At 44.5% G+C, this 18,482-nt stretch overlaps 3 protein-coding genes across 5 annotated transcripts in view; 2 read left to right on the forward strand and 1 right to left on the reverse strand.

Annotated features, from left to right (window-relative positions):
• The window catches only part of LOC310697103 (beta-1,3-galactosyltransferase 2-like), a 28,820-nt gene that overhangs the window by 8,462 nt on the left and 1,876 nt on the right, over nucleotides 1–18,482 (forward strand). The window lies entirely within an intron of this gene.
• The window catches only part of LOC310697098 (beta-1,3-galactosyltransferase 1-like), a 125,984-nt gene that overhangs the window by 8,414 nt on the left and 99,088 nt on the right, over nucleotides 1–18,482 (reverse strand). The window lies entirely within an intron of this gene.
• Nucleotides 15,496–18,482, forward strand: part of LOC310697094 (beta-1,3-galactosyltransferase 2-like) — an 83,082-nt gene continuing 80,095 nt past the window's right edge. The window contains exon 1 of one of the 2 annotated variants that reach the window (XM_083483407.1): nucleotides 15,496–15,637. The gene's annotated coding sequence lies outside the window, so the exon portion shown is untranslated. Of the gene's footprint in view, nucleotides 15,638–16,600; nucleotides 16,759–18,482 lie in introns of those variants that run through there. The other variant, XM_083483409.1, reaches the window with a different exon arrangement.

The following is an 18,482-nucleotide window of genomic DNA, read 5'->3' on the forward strand; positions in this document are numbered from 1 at the left end:
CTTTCTCCTGGGCATGGTCGGCCAATTGGTGCCAAAGAAGGAGAGAACTTTCTTTATGTATGCTACAACAGCAGCAAGAATACTTATTGCAAAGTACTGGAAGACACAAGATTCACCCACTCTGGAAGAATGGCAGATGAAGGTGATGGACTATATGGAACTGGCGGAAATGACTGGCAGAATCCGAGACCAGGGAGAAGAGTCGGTGGAAGAAGATTGGAAGAAATTTAAAAACTATCTACAGAAATACTGCAAAATTAATGAATGTTAGAATGATATTGGATTGAAGTTAAGTGGTTTTTAGCAGCAATGTTATAAAGGAATATGTAAAAATGGATTGTTAACAGGTGATAATCTAAAGTTATAATATATTAAGATAAAAGATTAAGATAAAATCAAAGAGGGAAAGGATTTGCTGAATTAACTAATTGAACTGGAATACAAAAAAGGGAGGTGTGAGGAGGTCAGGGAAACAAGCAAATGAAAGATAAGATATGGAAAGACTGATTTGTTTTTAACTATTTTAACTGTTAACTGTTTTTACTTTGTATTTTCATTTTCTCTTTTTTAACTCTTTTTTCTTATTTTTGTAATATGTTGAAACTTTAATAAATATCTTTTTTAAAAAAAAAAAACAAATAGTATTCACAGTTCTGTCCAATCTTCTCTTTATTGTTTTCCTCATCTTCTTGTTGTTATCATATATTCCTTTCTTTGTGACCTCTGATAGTCTCCCAAGTGGGTTGAAAACAAATGTTGTTATATCCTGTGTGAATTTTCCGTTCCTCCAAGAGCCATATTCAAACAGAAAGACACCATTTCAGCACTTCTGTACAAAACATTCTTAAAGTCTGCCCTTTAATCCTCGCAGGCCTGCACTCTCTCCTCTCTTAGGGGGTTCTGCCAGGTCAAACTCACAGTCCGATATAATAACAAAGCCATGGTCTCCTCCCCCTCGATCGTAAATCTTGCCACCAGGCCTGCCTCCTAACGAGTCTCCTTTTATAACTGCATCATTCCAAAGGCCTTTCATTCCTTTCCAAATATTTCACAAGCCATGTCTTTGATTAGTAATTCATTTCCACACAGTTCTTAATCCTCCCGCTTATAATCAGTAATTGCAACGATTCTTCCTGGGGGGGGGGATTGTTAGGTAATCACATAAGGTAAAAAAAGAAAAGCCCCCCCCCCAATTCCGTCCCGTTCCGACATACCGACCCTTTGATGTGTCTTCTTCTTGATTTATTCCTGTTGAATCCAACCCGTTGCTCTACTTCACGGAGGTCACTTTAATTAGCAGTCTTAACTCCCGTTCTTCACTCGAAATATGTGCATTTGCTTCTCTCTAATTGTTTATTCTGAGCTGCTGCAACCAGGCCGCGCGATCAGAGACAGCGTCCGGGAGAGCCGACCCACATGGGTGCTGTGCGCCATGTGCCGATACCGCCTTCTTTCGAACTTGGGGGTGATTTATGGCAACCGCAGGCGAGGCAGTGTTCCCCATTCCCTTGGGGTAACAAGGGAGGCTGCATACTCCCATATCAGCCGCTTAATTACCTCGTGTGAGCGGAAGAGATGGTATTGTCGGCCATCTTCCAATGCGCCCCTAGCGGCCCTCCGATGATTTCTATATATTCATGTATACGAAGGGTGTTTGAATCATGAAGGCTTCTGCAGAGTTAAGAGTGAAATGCTTAGAATTTAGAACTCCAAAATGACCTCTGCCCCATTTCTCTCCCCTTGTTCTTCTAATGCACCCAAACATAGTAGGAAGCAATAAATCTGATGTGCTGGCAATTTCCTCCGTCCAGGCAAGCTCCTCAGCAGCTAAAAACAGGAAAACGCTAACCACAATGTCCCCGTTTATAACAGATGTTGTGTAGGAGGGTTATCAACACAGTAAGGGGCGAATAAGTTTCTTTTCTCCTTTCTTACTATAAATCAGGGGAAAGGTCAGGCTGATGTACCGTCTGGGGAAAGCAGAAGTTGGGAGGAATTCTTCACATGATCAAGGGCAAGGTTTATGCATCCGCTCATTGGTTTTATTTTTGCTGCCATATGCAATTGTATACGATTATGTCATGTTTTATGATGTATGTACTCAGGTATAAAGCCTCAGGGCGCTAGAGCTATGACGCCTTTGGAAACCATTCCACTGGGTCATTATTGCTCAGCAATAAAATACCACTTTCTTTTTCTCCACTGCTGCGTCTGTCAATTCTTGGACACAATTTGAGTGGGTCACAGGTACTTAAAAAATCCTTGCTACAAGAGTACTTTAAATTTTCCCTTCTTGGGGAAGAAGACTGGACTGACTCGCTGGAAACTATCTCACTTCTGTGAAAGAGTTTCAGAATTTATTGGACTGTTGAAGACGTTCAACTTAATGGAATTACAATTATGCACTTGCTTTATTGAAAGACACCAGCTGGTTAAAAATCAAGACTAAAAGAAGAGGAATAGCCATTGCTAATATTGGACTAAATTAGACCCAGAATAGACTCAAAATAAAAGTTACAATTGAAGCAAAGACCTCTAGCTAATTTGCTTTGCAATAAAGAGTTGCCCCATTGTATCAGGAAAAATTCTGTCCTTAAGGTACCAGGAAAGGCCTTACTCCTTATCTTGTTTACCACAAACCAGAGTGTATGCATAATAAGGCCCACTCTCCTTCACGTGCTGCAAGGTGATACTTAGAGTCTTTGTTCTGCCTCTAATGCATATGCAGTTAGAGTTGCCCATATAAGGATCTCATTAGTAGAATGTGTAATTCTAGGATTGGACAGAAGCTTATGTGTATTCATGCCTTAAGAACTGTATATCAGAGAGTGCCTGCTCTGTAAGCACTTCTCAGAATTTGGAACCGATTCCTCTGAGTCAACTTTACTGTCCAATAAAGACAATAAATCCTCACTCTTTCCTCATGGCAGGGTTGAGTTAGATGTGCAAAATACGACAAAGGGGTAAATAAGCCCACCCATTTATTCCCCATCCCCAGTAGATTCTATTAAAGCTTAAAAGAACATGTACAAATGTTAATATCAACTACAAAATAACTTTCCACAATGCAAAAAAGCATGAAAAACTCTAATCTAAATTAAAACAAAAAACAAAGGAAGAAGAAAGAAAAAGAGAGAGAGAGTGAAGGGGAGAGATTCTGATTCTACTGGCAGTTCCCTCGCTGCGAGAAGCCAAGTTACAGGGAACCAGGCAGAGGGCCTTCTCGGTAGTGGCACCCGCCCTATGGAACGCCCTCCCACCAGGTGTCAAAGAGAAAAATAACTGCCAAACTTTTAGAAGACATCTGAAGGCAGCCCTGTTTAGGGAAGCTTTTAATGTTTAATAGGTTATTGTATTTTAGTGTTTTGTTGGAAGCTGCCCCGAGTGGCTGGAGAAACCCAGCCAGATGGGCGGGTATAAATAATAAATTATTATTATTATTATTATTATTATTATTATTATTATTATTATTATTATTATTCGTCTGTCAGCTATATAAAAAAAATATTCAAAACATGTGCTCCAAGGTAACTCCCAACTATTCCACTTATAAAACAGTATTTTATTCGGTCCACAAACCCAGATATCACAAATTCAAGCCCACCAGCTTCCGGCTAGAATAAGTAATTTATAATGGGGAACTTTACTTCATAAGCTACCCATTCTTAAGGAAATCAGCCCTGAGTGCTCACTGGAAGGACAGATCCTGAAGCTGAGGCTCCAATACGTTGGCCACCTCAGGGGAAGAGAAGACTCCCTGGAAAAGACCCTGATGTTGGGAAAGGGCACAAGGAGAAGGGGACGACAAAGAAAGAGGTGGTTGGACCGTGTTCTCAAAGCTACCAGCATGAGTTTGACCAAACTGTGGGAGGCAGTGGAAGACAGGAGTGCCTGGCGTGTTCTGGTCCAGGGGGTCACGAAGAGTTGGACACGACTAAACAACAAATCCCTCCCCCCTCATTTAGGGCTTATTCTGGCTTGAAATGCATTGGGGCTCATCCATCACACACCCCAGACCTATTCTGCACACCTTTCTCAATTACTTTTTGAATCCGTACTTGTCTGCAAAACACTGCAGCATTCTTAGAGTCCTTTGGAGGTTATTCCTCTAAGTGCTCTGGCACTTCAGAGGTCACTTGGTAAAAATGGGTTGGATGAGGATTCAGCTGGAACCAATCCTACCTTGAAGCACACTAAAAATCAATTTGCCACCACTTTCCCAAAAAATGTAGGCATTCAAGACAAACTGAAGTGAGTTGAGGGAGGGCATTTTCCTAAAGGGGGAAAGAGGCGAGAAGAGCAGTCCAGCTTCTGGTGCCATAGCAACACCTAGTGGCAAAATCAGGCATTTTGAGTACCTTGACACTTTTGTCTTTTCTTTTACTGGAAAAGGGGAAGGGGTAATGCTGACTAGGGGGATGTGAGTGGCGCTGTGGGTTAAACCACAGAGCCTAGGACTTGCCGATCAGAATGTCGGCAGTTCGGATCCCTGTGACGAGGTGAGCTCCCGTTGCTCAGTCCCTGCTCCTGCCAACCTAACAGTTCGAAAGCACGTCAAAGTGCAAGTAGATAAATAGGTACTGCTCTGGCAGGAAGGTAAATGGCGTTTCCGTGCGCTGATCTGGTTTGCCAGAAGTAGCTTAGTCATGCTGGCCACATGACCCGGAAGCTGTACGCCGGGCTCCCTCGGCCAATAAAGCGAGATGAGCGCCGCAACCCCAGAGTCGGTCACGACTGGACCTAATGGTCAGGGGTCACCTTTACCTTTTAATGCTGACTAGAGCTGGTGCAAATGCAAGCTAAGGGGTTTAGTTAAAGTCAAACCAAAAAAAGCAGCTTTTTGGCAGTATTCCCTTCACAATGGCCGAAAATATAGTAAATATAATTTCGATTTTAAAAAATACATTGTACACAGCTCAACAGCAGTATTCCATCGTGTTTATAAAGAAAAAGGTAGAACAGAACATCTAAAACTTCAGTGGAGAACCTGTGGCCCTCCAGGTGTTGAATAATTGCATGTGTGACCGTTGACTTTGTAACCTCCTCCCCCAAATCTAAAGAAATGGCTTGGGTCAGAGAAACCTCTTCTAAGGATCAACAAAATTCACGAATAGGGTGGCCTGTGGTGGTAACGGCTAGGGTGGAAGAGCTGAAAAACAGGTGGGAGCACGTGTACTTCTCTTCCATGACTGCCAATTTTTCTTTTCCTCAAGGAGCTTTCGAGTCTGTCACAATGTGCGAGAAGCTTCGTGCAAATTCTTCAGCGGCAAATAATGGTGCTAAACAGGGAATCCAGAAAATGTTTCCATCTTCCTCTGTTTAGGTTGCTGAGTTGTAGCACTTCAAACGAAAGTGCAGTGACAGATATGCTCATGGATGTCCACATGGGTATTTCAAGGAGAAGCTATGCCACAGCCATCTTTGGGACGTTGCAGGAACAATTGAGGCAGGCACCTTCTCTGGGATAGAGACAAGTGAAGGCATTTTCCTGGCTGATGGTTCCCATCAGGTCTAGAAAAGGAACGTGCGTTGCGCTGTGGTCTAAACCACTGAGCCTCTTGGGCTTGCCAGTCAGAAGGCTGGCAGTTTGAATGCACATGAAGGGGTGAGCTGCTGTTGCTCTGTTCTACTGAAGAGGCTCCTAATGAGGCCAGAGGAACATCGCCCGGTTGTGAGGCATGAAGGCTGCTCCCCACAAGGCCCTTTCCACCTGGCCTAGGGGGTGAGGCCCACACTCACCCAGCCCTATAAAAGAGGCTCCTCATGGGGCCAGAGGAACATCGCTGTTATGTACTGGGTTTAACACTTTTGATGTTACAAGGCACGTTCTAACCAATCGTATAAGCATTGGTAGACGAACGTTCTAATGGCAAGTAAGCGCATGCACTTTCAACTGTCAATGGTCAGTTCATGTTGGGGATTTTATTGTGTAGTCCTGTGAATTTGGGTTTTGTTTTCCTATGAGTCAGCCATTGTCACTGACAATGTTGAATCAACTTAGTTGAGGAACTTATACTGCCTTGGGCTTCTGACTTTTTCCGAACATTTAACATTGGCGATGAAGGTGGGATACATGAGCTTCCACCGGCTACCAGAGGCCGAAGACCGCACTGCAGCACCGCCCCCTGCCGCCTCGCAGTAAGCGTGACCTCATCGCCACACTGGACTCAGCAAATAGTCCCAGAAATGAGACTGCTCCTGCCGCGTCTTTGCAACCACCCACAATCGCACAAGCAACTGCTCCAGGTCCGAGGATGGCCATCAGTCATATTCGGCCAGCACCGGACTTCAATATGAGCCATCCTGCAGAATGGCTGCAGTGGCTCCACCGAATAAGGAGCTACGTCCGACTGCAAGGTTTCACTAGGGAGGCAGACAAGGTGGATGTGCTACTGACAGTGCTGGGAAGTTCCGCTTTCACTCTACCAGAAGGTCTGATGGCACCCAGGGACATAGAGGCATGCACTTTTGATGAGCTGGCACAGGCTATGACACGACACCTCGTGCCTCAGGCAACTAAGAACCACCACTGCTATGACTTTTGCACAGAGAACAACAAGTGCAAGAGTCAGCGAGTGAATACATCATAGCACTCTGGGTGATTGCGATGTATTGCCAATTCGCTGACATCGAGGAAGGACTTCTTGAAAGGTTCATCAGTGGCATGCGAGACAGCTGTCTCCGCCGCAAGCTGCAGGCAAAAGATGACATCACGATGATGGAAGCAATGAATATGGCCACGGCCTTTGAGAAGGATAATGCTCATGAGGTGGGCCACAGCCCACGTACCGAAAGGAGAACTTACCACATCCAGCGAGACCGGTCGTCTTCCATAGATTCCCACAATGAGGATGTCCACTGAGCTTTGGACCGATCCGACCGGCACCACCATTCCCAAGCTATGAGCACATCGTCGAACCAGTGATCATCTGACGCACCTTGAGGGACCTGTGCCAGCTGCGGAGAAAACCATGAGCGTCGGACATGCAGGTTTCGGGACGCCACATGTCGCTGCTGTGGGAAGACTGGGTACATTGGTCGAGTCTGCCGCTCCAAGACCTCCGGAGCAGAACCCAAGCAACGTGTCCACGAGGCCTACATAGAGCAGGAGTTACAGTCCACCTCTCCAGCCAGGGTACTTCAACTTCCGTCTCCGGGATCCAATAAGCTTAGGGTACAACTCAAGATAGAGGGAACCCCATGCACTATGGATACCAACTCATCCTACTCCATAATATCTGCTAAGATTCTGAAAGAGCTTTGCCCTAATGGCAGTCCTCCTTTCCGCCCGGCTCCCAAAGTGCTGCGGGACTTCCAGAGAAAAAGAATCCAGCTAAAGGGGATGGGCACCTTCAAGGTCCAGTTTAAGAAGTACACCAAGAATTTGAACCTCGTCATAACTGAAGGCCCATTCACTAGCCTTCTAGGCCTAGCATGGTTCAGGCTGTTAGGCTTAGGTGTTTCAGGGCTTAATCAGATTTCCCCAGGGGCAGATTTCGAATCGATCTGCCAGGAATTTCCATCAGTCTTAATTGAAACCCTGGGCCTGTACAACGGACCCCCGATTTCCCTACAGCTCAACTCCACAGTGCAACCCATTCTAGTTAAGGCCCATAGAGTCCCATTTGCGCTTAAACCCAGGATTGATGAGGAGCTTGATCGCTTAGTCGCCCAAGGAGTCTTAGAGCCGGTAGTTTTGGAGACCTGGGAAACCCCAATTGTCGCACCGGTTAAGCCGGACAGCTCAGTCCGTATCTGTGGCGATTACAAATGCACCCTGAACTGGGCTTTACAGGACCATGTGTACCCGGTTACGGTGGTGCGCCACGTGTTAGCAACCCTGGCTGGAGCCAAGATCTTCGGGAAGCTGGATTTAGTGCAAGCTTATCAGCAGCTAACCATTGAAGAGGTCACCACAGATGCCCAAACAATCGTGACTCATAGGGGTGCTTTCAGGGTCAAACGCCTACAGTTAGCGTGGCCCCAGGGTTATTTCAGAGTCTAATGGACCGTCTCCTTAAAGGCATCCCCGGAGTCACACCGTTTTTCAATGATGTGCTGATCACCACATCGTTGAGAGAGGACTTTGCTGCCAGATTACGGATAGTGCTCCAACGCTTCCAGGCAGCAGGACTTAAGTTAAAACAGAAAAAGTGCCTGTTGGGAGTGAGCAGTGTGGATTTTCTGGGGTTCCAGGTTGACGCGGATGGCCTCCATCCAGCAGAGGACACCATTTGCGACGTCCCAGACCCAAAGAGCAAGGCAGAGTTACAAGCCTTCTTGGGACTTCTTAATTTTTACCACATGTTCCTGCCGCACAAGGCAACCGTAGCTGAGCCTTTGCACAGGCTCCTGGACAAAAAAGCCCCGTGGGTCTGGGGCCCTTGACAGGCCAAGGCGTTCCGAGGAGTCAGAGACTTGCTTGTGTCCAACTCAGTGTTGGCACACTTTGATGAAAAGCTCCCGGTGGTGCTGGCTTACAACGCTTCCCTTTATGGAGTGGACGCAGTACTGGGCCACCAGCTTCTGGACAGGAGGGAAGTTCCAGTGGCTTACTTCTCCCAAACTCTCATGTCGGCGGAGCACAACTACTCCCAGATTGACAAGGAGGGTCTGGCAATAGTTAAGGGAGTCAAAAAGTTTCAGGACTTCCTTTATGGTCGGTCTTTCACTATTGTTACCGACCACAAGCCACTCCTGGGACTCTTTGCGCCCGACTGCCAGACACCCCAGATGCTTTCGCCACGAGTATTGCGCTGGTCCATTTTCCTGGCTGGTTACCAATACTCACTACAGTACCGACCCGGGAAAGCCATGGGTCACGCAGATGCACTCAGCCGCTTGCCACTGTAGGAGAGTGGCCCTGACCCTACTCCTGCCCACCAGATCCTGTGTATGAAAGACTTACCAGACCAGCCCTTGCATGTGAAGGACATTGCTGCTGCAACTGTGAAGGATAGGCTGTTGTCCTGCGTCTCGGACTAGGTGGGGAGGGGGTGGCCCAGGAAGCCGGGTCCAGAATTTTCATGCTACACAGCCCGCAAGGACGAGCTGTCTACTCACCCACGATGTGTGTTATAGGGTAGCTGTGTTATAGTCGCCCCCCCCATTAAGAAAAAAAGTCTTAGAAGGGCTGCACGTGTTTCACCCGGGGATCGTCCGGATGAAGGCATTGGCCCCTAGCTATGTGTGGTGGCCGGGCATATATGCAGAGATAGAGGGCTGGGTGAAATATTGCGAGCCCTGCCAGGTCTCCCAGCTGGATTCACCCAAGGCACCAGTACAGTCCTGGGAGTCCACACAGTCCCCATGGTCCCAGGTGCACGTGGATTTTGCAGGGCCTTTTCAGGGACAACACTTCCTAATAGTGGTCGACTCTCAGTCCAAGTGGCTCGAGGTGGTGCTGACCTCAACCGTGTCCACTAGAGCGACTATAAACGCACTCAGGAAGCTATTTGTGACGCATGGCTTGCCAGACACACTGGTGAGTGATAATGGGGCCGCTTTTACTTCGGTGGAATTCAAAGAATTTGTAACCAAGAATGGAATCCTCCACATTCGTTCCGCTCCTTTTCATCTGGCCACTAACGGCCAAGCTGAACGCATGGTCCGTACTACCAAAGATGCTCTTAGGCGCATAGTGCATGGAGATTGGACTCTCCTGCTAGCAGAGTCCTTATTGGTCCAACACATCACCCCAAGCGCAGTGACCGGCGGGAGCCTGGCGGAGTTACTTATGGGGAGGAGGCTCACTACCCCATGTGATCGTATGCACCCCGACCGGGCTCTTGAGCAACGGCCATCCACTGTGGTGGGGGGGGCTCCAAGAGGGTTCTCCCTGGGGGACACTCTACGTCTGAAACTATGGGCCCGGACAGGGTTGGGTCCCAGGTATCATTGCCCGCTGTACAGGTCTGGTTTCCTACGAGGTAGGTTTGGAGGGGGGACTGGTTTGGAAGAGACACCTCAACCAGATCAGAGCCAGGGCATCTCCGAACTTCAAGCAGAACCAGAGGTCAGAGAAATATGTACATCAGGAGATTCTGTGCCCAAGCCAGGGTGGGAACCAGATGGGTTGCCGGTGACTGAGTTACCCCAGCAGGGTGACTTCTGGCCGGAATCCTCAGTGGCTCCATTGGCAGTGACCCCTTCCATTGGCAGCGACCCCTTCGGAGCTGACCGCCCCACTCAGACCACGGGTACCGGAGGAACCTCCCGGGTCACCACTCAGGCACAGGAACCGCGACGGTCCCAGCGGGAGCAGAAAAGGCCTTGATGACTATGTTTGTTCCTTTTGTTAGGAAGTTGGGAGGAGGAGTGTTATGTATTGGGTTTAATACTTTTTATGTTACAAGGCACGTTCTAACCAATCGTATAAGCGTTGGTAGACGAATGTTCTAATGACAAGTAAGCGCATGCACTTTCAACTGTCAACGGTCAGTTCATGTGGGGGCTTTTATTGTGTAGTCCTGTGCGTTTGGGTTTTGTTTTCCTATGAGTGAGCCATTGTCACTGACCATGTTGAATAAATGTTGTTAAGGAACTTATACTGTCTTGGGCTTCTGACTTTTTCCGAATGTTTAACTATCGCCTGGCTGTGAGACATGAAGGCCGCTCCCTGCAAGGCCCTTTCCACTTGGCCTAGGGGGCAAGGCCCAAACTCACCAGCCCTATTGAAGAGGCTAATAATAATAATAATAATAATAATAATAATAATAATAATAATTTATTATTTCTACCCCGCCCATCTGGCTGGGTTGCCCAAGTCACTCTGAGCAGCTTCCAACAGAAGGGTAAAAATATATTAAAACAACAGGCATGAAAAACTTCCCTAAACAAGGCTGCCTTCATGAGGCCGGAGGAACATCGCCTGGCTGTGAGGGGTGGAGGCCGTTCCCTGCAAGGCCCTGTCCATGTGGCCTAGGGGGCAGGGCCCATACTCACCAGCCCCACTGAAGAGGCTCCTCATGAGGCCAGAGCAACATTGCCCGGCTACTGTTTTATTGTTTATCCACTATTATTTGCTCTTCCCATCGAACCCTAAACAGCATCAATAAAACACAACATAAAGTTTGGGAGTGTTGATATACAAGGTTAAAGTCCACCCAATCACTTTGTTCCCACATGAAATTGTGCTTTTCTTGTCCAACCCAGAGGAAATGATGCCTGAATTTTGGGGAGAATTAGACTAATGAAGCAAAATCTGATTTGCAACTTAACTAGCTTCAACGTTTCCCTTTGATAACTGAAGTATCATGTATCTGTAAAGGAAATAAATTTTGCTCTCTTGCTCTGGCAGAGCAAACAGAAAATGAAAACTAGGGGGAATCTTTTTTTTTAAAAAAATCCTTTTTATTGAATTTTCTATAACATATACAAACAAAATAAATACTCTAAAGTTCAAACAATCATATTTCTACTTATTTAATACACGCTCTATCCCACACGGACTTTCCTCTCTCCCTTCATCCGGCTTTCGTATTTAATTTTCTCTTTCACAGATTTTTAATTACATTCTACAAGACTTACTTTAATCCTGCTACAGTCTTTAAACTTCTACAGTTATTACCTATATAGTCAACAGATTTACTCCATTCCTTTTTGAACTTTGTTTCCTCTTGGTTACGGATCCTGTGGGTCAGTTTTGCTAATTCTACATATTCAACCATTTTTGTGTGCCACTCCATTAGTGTTGGTATTTCCATTTTTGGGCTACTAAGATTCTGGCAGCAGTCGTAGCGTACATAAATAGTCTATGATCTGCCTTTCTTAATTCATCACCTGTCATCCCCCGCAGAAAAGCTTCTCGTTTTTTTGGGAAGGTATATTAAAATAATTTTTTCAATTCGTTATAAATCATATCCCAATTTTTTTTTCATCTTTTCACATGTCCACCACTAAACTACGGGGAATCTATATATCTCATGCCTTGGATGCATCACCACAGTGAAGATGTCAATTCTTGCAAGGTTTCTTCCTTTTTATTCCAAGTTTTACCAAATGTGATTGTTCCTGAGTGACAGGGTCCAATTCAGAAGTACCCTAAAGCTGTAGACCTGCTCCTTCCAGCAGCTTATAAAACTTATGCATAGCATAGAGAGAGCAGATTCAGAAAGCCTTTTCTCCCTCTCTAATAACACTTGAACTTGTGGATGTTCAGTGAAGCTGAATGTTGGAAGATTTAGGGACAGATAAAAGAAAGTACTTCTTCACTTCAAACTATGGAACTCTCACCCCATTATGAGGCAGGACTCGTAATTGCTTCCTTTTGCATTAAAGGTATTCTGTGGATACCTTTAATATAGCCTGCCAATTAGGGCAAGTACAGGAAGCAACAATTGTTTTATTATATTTTTATTGCCTTGAATGTGGTGTCTGCATAATAAACCTCACATTAGTAAATGAAGAGAATTACCGTATTTTTTGCTCTATAAGACTCACTTTTTCCCTCCTAAAAAGTAAGGGGAAATGTGTGTGCGTCTTATGGAGCGAATGCAGGCTGCGCAGCTATCCCAGAAGCCAGAACAGCAAGAGGGTCATGTGGCCAGCATGACTAAGCTGCTTCTGGCGAACCAGAGCAGCGCACGGAAACGCCGTTTACCTTCCCGCCGGAGTGGTACCTATTTATCTACTTGCACTTTGACGTGCTTTCAAACTGCTAGGTTGGCAGGAGCAGGGACCGAGCAATGGGAGCTCACCCTGTCGCAGGGATTCGAACTGCCGACCTTCTGATCAGCAAGTCCTAGGCTCTGTAGTTTAACCCACAGTGCCACCCGCGTCCCTCCAAAAATCTATACACCAAGCTTAAAAAATATGCATTAAACATTTGCCCCCCCCTTTTAATTCAAAGTCTTCTTTTCTTTCTAGGGTTTCAAGCTAACTGATTTGTCCTGCGTAGTTCAGTTTATTTTGCCAATCTTCTTTATCTTCAAATGTAGCACCCTGCTTGTGGTTAATGCTTAGCTGGAATGAAATATTCAACACAGCAATAGAGAAATTAAAATAATAATTTATTTGTCAGACAAATAAATGAGAGACACAGTGGTATATGGATACCAAAGCTCTGCCCACTCCAGCCCTGATGGCCAGCACTTATATTTCCTCAGCCCAGCCCCCTTGCTCCTCCTTTGGCTGCCTCTGTCCAATCAGCCTGGTTGAAATTCCTATTGGCTGTTTGCTAGAACCAATCATAAAAGATACACCCATTTCCTATTACCTTTTATGGGAGACAAAGAGCTATATTTCCTTCTATCCATAAATGGCAGACAAGTAGCCATATATCTTACATTTGCCTCGACCAGGCACCTTAATTATCAGATCATCTTTGCCCTATTGCCCTATTCACTCCAAAATGGCTAATGGTTCTAATTTTATCTTAAACAGAGATCTTGGGTTCACCTTCTCACACACCATCAATGAAATAAGAATCCAACATAAGAATCTAACATTTCTTACTTTCTAAATCCTTTGCATAATTACATTTAAGCCAATATATTTCATACATTAACATATATAGATTTTTAGAAGAAAAGGCCTTTTCAAAGTAAAAAAGGAACTTAATAAAACAGCTTTGAAAGCAGCCTCTTTAGTTTACAACTCCTTTTCCTAGCCAGCTGCTGTTCCTATTAGCTCTTGCCCTTTAACCTTATGAAAATATGGCTCGAGTCTTCTGTTAAACAATAAATCTCACTATTTACCAACTCTTAATTAGTGGTGTGTGTTTTTTTTTTGCAGCTTGATTGTATTCTGTAATTTGTATGGTCAGTGTGACCTTTTGCTCCCAATCTGTAATTTCCTTTTACAACCCTGAGGCACTGCTATAGATCAGAGGGACCCTGTTTAGGAAGATAAACATCTGCCAAAGCCCCCAGCCAGCTGCTTTATGCCTGGCATGAGACATACAAACATTTGCAAATATATTTTTTAAGCTCATTTTAAAATACAGGTCTTGATCTGATGCCTCACTAAGGCAGAGGCTTCTTCCTTCTGTAGGAACTGGCTGGTCTTGGCCTGGCGTCCACTCTTAAGTATAGGAACAAAGACTTTCATTGAATAAGTCCATCAAAACCTGTACATCTCAGTATCATAACTTCAGGGGTGTTTTTTTTAACAACAATCATTTTCCACATTCCTTTCCAATCTTTATATATCTTTTTCCAGGCCTACTTAATTATTTTACATTGCAGCTACATAAACCTTTTATCCTTTTTGCCCTCCCTTCCTGTTTCTGCTCTATCACAGTCAGAGCCTCGCAGATCATTTCACATGAGGTACCATTTTTATTTTGGGCCACTCTTACCTTCCCTTGTATTTTCCTCAAGCTTCGTCACTCTACCCTTCCTGCCTTGGTATTTTGTGCATTCGCTTCTATTAATTGTCCCACAGCTTCTGACATTAAATTAGTATTTTCCCGAATTTTAACAGCTGCTTCGTTAACATCTTCCTTCAACTGATCAAACAGTTCTCTTTTAAAATATAACAACAAATCATATGATTCATATCTTATATTCTCTTGCATTGTGGCCTGGCTGGTTTGCTTAAACAATGAGATTTTTTCTTCTGCCATTTCCAACCTCAGAATGCAAACACAGCAGTAATTGTATTTTCTTAAGACGCATAGCAAAAGACACATAGCAGCATGCTTTCTTAGCAAAAGGACACATGTAGCACAGTAATAATAAGGCAAAGAAATATATATTTTCCCTGAGTATGGTTGCCACACATTAAGTTGAACGTCTTCAACAGTCAAATAGATCCTGAAACTCTTTCACAGAAGTGAGATAGTTTCCAGAGAGTCAGTCCAGTCTTTTTCCCCAGAAGGAAAAGTTAAACTACTCTTAACCTTATAATCTTCTCAGGTTTAACCTCCATTTTAAGTCTAGTTCAATCTCACCGTGTGCTATGTCCAAGTTCAACTAGAGTTCAGGTCAAGATCATTATTTTTAAAAAACTTGAGATTGGCATAAACGGAAGCTGGGTGCAGTCTTTTAATCCTAATTGTTCATTAGTTAACTTCTCTTCCAAAGTAAATTTCATCCACACATATATTTTGTGTTTAATGTTTATTATCATTATATCATTATCATTATCATTATCATTATCAGTTGGAAACCACCCAGATCAGGGTATAAATAGAATAGTAATAGTAATAATAATGATGATGATGATGATGATGATGATGGTAAATAAATAAATAAATAAATAAATGAATAAATGAATGAACAGGGCATCCCTATTTGGAGAAATGATGGAGGGTATGCATTATGATAACACCCATTGGCACATGTATATAATTTATATAAAATAATCATTTATATAAAATACATTTGTATAAAATAAATGTATCCCTTTCATCTTGTTCTTGTGCTTGGCTTTGGGTTCTGAGGGGCATGTTCTTCTTTTCTGGTGTGTGTGTGAGATTCAGCATGGGATTGGCATGCAGGTGGTGAGTCCTTGGTGCTTCAATGGTCCTGGAAAAAAGAGTCTCCTGGAAGCAGAGTCCCTGCTCCCTCCCTTCTGTTTTAGCTGGATGACGTAGGCGTTGTCCCTTCCTCTTGTGCCACACCCTCCCCGGGGAAAGGTAAATTGCAGCTGACAAAGGCAGGTGGCAACCTTGAGTGAACAGCACCTCGGGCAGGTAAGTGCTCACCTGAGATGCCGCAAAAAGCACCTCAGAGAAGAGAATGGGAGAGGGGTAGAAAGGCCCTCAAGGAGGGAGAGAACAAATACCTGGAGCACTGAATGAGATTTCCTTTGAAATTGATGATGGCAAAGCAGAGCAGGCATGTATTTATTTAACCATTTGCTTGGTCACCAAAGGTGACCAGGAGATGTATGCGGGTGAGTGGGCTGGGGGCTGAGCCCTCTGTCTCTCATATGGAAGCCCTTTGTGTTTTTATAATGTCTCTGGAGGAGACCTAGTCTAAGGTTGCCATATTTCAAACAGTGAAAATCAGGACACAAAAGTTGCTGAAGTGGCTTGGGGGGGGGCAGTTGTTGAATTTTTGGGGGGCGGGGGCAGCTGCTGAATTTTTGTTGAGGGGAAGTTGTTTGTTGAGCCTTTTGGCAAAATTGCAAAAAAGAAAGAAAAAAGACGTGGAACCACCCGAAACAAGCGCAGGTGTGCCTGGACCATTTCTTCATATTCAGCAGAAAGCTGTTGCTTCTTCTGGTGGAGAAGCAGAACAGGCAAGTCAGCTCAATCTGTACTGGAGCCAAGACTGAAGTCTGGAGAAGGGCAAGGGCAGCAAAGGATCTCAGCAAAATGCTCGCAAGTAAATAAGACCTGTAAGTAGTTTATCAAAAACTATATTTAACAATAGGTTTAACAAGTTCTTGAAGCAAGAGGAGAGTCTCCAGTTTACTGAGCTGCAAAAAAACACCAATCTTTTAAACAAATAACATGAATACAGTGGTACCTCGGATTAAGTACTTAATTCGTTCCTGAGGTCCGTTCTTAACCTGAAACTGTTCTTAACCTGAAGCATCACTTTAGCTAATGGGGCCTCCTGCTGCTGCCGTGACCGGAGCAAGATTTCTGTTCTCACCCTGAAGCAATGTTCTTAACCCGAGGTACTATTTCTGGGTTAGTGGAGTCTTTAACCTGAAGCATATGTAACCCGAGGTACCAGAGAAGAGAACATATTAATCACTATGAATCTGAAAGCAATACGGGCACACCTATTGGTCCATGGCAGCCCACGAGATAAAACCCAAAGAGCGACAGGAGCAAAGCTCCTTTATTAAGATGGATTGAAAGTAATGAGCAAGCTTCCAAGTTCATCAGAATTCTTCTCTTCAGGAGGGATATTAACCAAAAAGAAAAGGGAAAGTGGTGGGGATTGATTGAACTATTACTATATGGACTCCTGTCCTGAGATGGAGAGGAGAGCAGCCCATTGATTTTAAAGAGAATGTTCTAACAGGTACCCGACCTTTTGTAGCTTTATGCTAGCAAGGCAGGGGGAAGGAGAAAGCTCTGAGCAAGCGTACCTTCATGACTGAGCTCTGCACCAACTCCACCATGTCTCCACCTCCACCCCTTTGAGCCACCAACACAGGGACTGCACCAGCACAAGGATGGTAGAACCACTATGCTAATACACTTTCAGGCTTTGCCAGTGTGTTGCGTTCTGAGGCCAAAGGAAAGGACTGGACCCTGATTAAAATAAGACACAAGGCTTTGACCAGCAAGGTTCTCGGAGGAAGTGCGTACCCCACACCCCTCACCAGGCCATTTTATTAGCAAAAGAATCCTTTACACAGTGCTCGTAAGAACCAATCAGATTTCCTCTGAGCATTTAAACAAACTCCAAGTGGGGACAAAGTTAAACTATAAACACTAGTTAGGCATGCATACTTTGGAGTAAAGGAATGAAAACAACAAAGGAGCGTATTCAGCAACCCCGGAGGTCATAACAATCAGTACACATGATAAAAAGGATGGCCAGGAGGACAGTGACCATTATCACCTTAATGTAAAACCTGTTTACTGGCCCTAAGATTAACATCCTAAGATTAATATATAAGAAAGCTACATCGACGAAACTGCCCATTATCTTTGAGGACCCAGGACGCCTGCCTAAGTGTGTACGTGACTTGTGAAGAGAGAGAAATGGAACAGGGATGCAGAGGTGTAGACTGATCAAGAATCATATCAAAATAGTTTAAACCCAGTCAATGCAATGCTTTCATTGCTGACACAGATGGCTTACTCTATATTTTTTATAATTCCTCATAGCAATCCCACCTGATCACTACACCAGTGCAAGTAGAATTAAGAGTGTCCTGTTCACACCCAGAATATGTATGTCAAGATAACGATTGTAGAGGAATAATAATAATAATAATAATAATAATAATAATAATAATAATAATAATATGGCCTAATTTGGAAATACAGGGAGGAATTCCATGTAGCACAATGGCAATTGTTCCATCAGTGCAAGGTCTTCAGCTTACCAGACACCCTGGCACACACCCAGCTGGGCCCTTTACCCAGAGTTTGTGTTTCCTTTTGGAAGTGAGGCACAGTGGAGAATGTGTGGTCTTTATTTGGTTAATTGACACATACATATATACAACCTGAGCCTAAGATGCAGTTATTGTTTCTCCAGCAGCCACAGCTGTGGATCCCAGCACAAATCAAACATCATGCTCTGCCTCTGTGCCTTTCCAGCCTGCAGCTTTTCCTCTAGTTCACACCACAGTCCCCCAAACTTTGACTTTGCCTTTCTAGCTGGGGGAGGCTGATTGAGGGGCCCCACCCATTTGCTGTCTCAGACAGAGCCCCTTCCCTTTCTTTTCCTTTAATGGCTCATCACCCAGATGATTACCTCATCAGGAAGCTGGTCTGGCTTATAGTTTAACACTTACTGTATCCAGTTACTGTAAATAGATGGGTTGAGTGAATAATGCCAATCCCTGAGAGTGCATATTTTCCTTCCAGAAACAGATTGCAAGGGCAAGAAGGCAGGTGTTAT

Source organism: Podarcis liolepis, assembly GCF_965112155.1.
Source record: "Podarcis liolepis genome assembly, chromosome: 17".
Taxonomy (NCBI): Eukaryota; Metazoa; Chordata; class Lepidosauria; order Squamata; family Lacertidae; genus Podarcis; species Podarcis liolepis.